This window comes from Octopus sinensis, linkage group LG6 (assembly GCF_006345805.1).
Source record: "Octopus sinensis linkage group LG6, ASM634580v1, whole genome shotgun sequence".
Classification (NCBI taxonomy): domain Eukaryota; kingdom Metazoa; phylum Mollusca; class Cephalopoda; order Octopoda; family Octopodidae; genus Octopus; species Octopus sinensis.
Window position 1 is genome coordinate 84,100,100 of NC_043002.1, and position 2,028 is coordinate 84,102,127.

A 2,028-nucleotide genomic window follows, 5' to 3' on the forward strand; every position below is an offset into this window, starting at 1 on the left:
TTCAAATACTATACTCCTATGGGAAGAAAATGATAAAAGTTGAAATCTTGGAAAATGAGCTCCAATAATATTGCATGCAAGCAATTTACATATCTGACAGCTTCTGCAGAAATTTTGACACTGGAATTATCTATATGTATACACACACACACCACACACACACACACAAATTCTTTTTTTTACATCAAACATGCACTGTAACTGGGGAAAAAAATTTGTTTTGCATTTTGATAATTTTGATGTTGCAAGGTAAGTTAATTTTTTTTAATGTTATATAAATTGAAGTATGACTAAAGCTACTGTAAAACCATTATCATTACTTAAAATATGAGTAAACAATAACAATGAAAAGTGACAATTATGTTCACATCAGGATATCACATTTCAAAAGTATAACTGTGAAGTTATCAGATAAGATAGTCCATTAGTAAGTCTAGAGTCATACATGATACAGAAAAGAAGGTATCAGAGCTGATGGCATAGAACAGCACATATTACTTATATCTTAAAATAATTAAAAAACAAAACAAAAACCCAGCTACCACTGGTCTAAAGTTTCTAAGTTAGATGACCAAGTGTCACCAATTTTGGCAGTTTATAGTGAAATGAAGATGTCATAATACAGAGAAAAAAAAAATGAAACGAAGGAAGTATTTTAAATGAATAGTTGAATATCAAATGAAGTTAAAATAATGGTTTCAAATTTTTGCACAAGGCCAGCATTTCCAGAGGAGAGGACAAGTCTATTACATTAACTGTTCGACTGGTACTTATTTTATTGACTCTGAAGGGATGAAAGGCAAAGTCAACCTTAGTGGAATTTGAACTCAAAACATAAAGATGGACGAAATACTGCTAAGCATTTTGCCTAGCATGCTAATGGTTCTGTCAGAAGAAACAGAGTTTAAGAAAGCCACAACAATGTAAGTTGAGAAACGAATGGTAAACAACGTTTCTGTTTATGCTTTATTTCCAAATTTACATTGAGGCAGCTTTCTTAAATGCTATTACTCTATTTCCACAATGCTTCATATTAACTATTATAAAATGAAAATTGTTAAGATATGCATGCTGTTCATAAATCAAGAAGCAGCATGCAATCAGAAGCTGCTAATAGATAATTCTAGGAATAGAATAAAATAAAAGAAAATTAGAAAAAAAACCCCCCATTCTGTATTATTACACATCATATTTTATGAAGTTTAACTTGTACTTAGGTGACATCTAGAACATAGAAATAAGAAAGTTCAAGTCAGTGCAATATATAATTGAAATGGTTTATTGCGTGCAAAGAAACTATATTCTTGTACACAGTCGGATACCCAATCTTTCTCACTGCTAACCAAATGGGAAGTAGAGGGAAAGTCAATTTGTCAGTCAAGCTAGCAGAGTTATGTACCTTCACAGAGGCACAACATAATGTTTTTCTCAATAATGTAGATCTTACTACCATTTGAAAACCCCAATTAGATATTGAAAAAAAAAAAAATCATTTACCTCTACACACTACAGTGTATATTATATTCAACGAGAGAATTATGATATATATATATATATGCATTTTAAACTAAGAGTGAATAAAAATGCAAAGGATATTTTAGATGTTACTCACTTTGAGAATCTATTATATGACCATTATATCTGCACTCATGAACATACAGTTTTGTAACTAACAAAATACTTTCCAGTTTTAAACAAACACCTTTCTATTGAAATCTAAAAGCCATACGTAAAATATTTTTGTTACAAATGTAACGAATATAGTAACATAGCCTGCTGACAAAAAATATATTACACTAACTGAGATAGTATTCTTTAAAGATAGAACAGTATGACATTTAACAATGATATGCAATTTATTTTAACCTGTTTTAAAGGAAGAGAACTATATAGTAAGTTAGAAAAATTGGAAGCCACTGCATAAAAACCTATCTCATGATTTAAGTTTTATTATGAATGTAGTAATAAATATTTTAATAGGAACAAACCTGTGTTATTATTATTATTTGCATTTGAAAGTTTTGATTT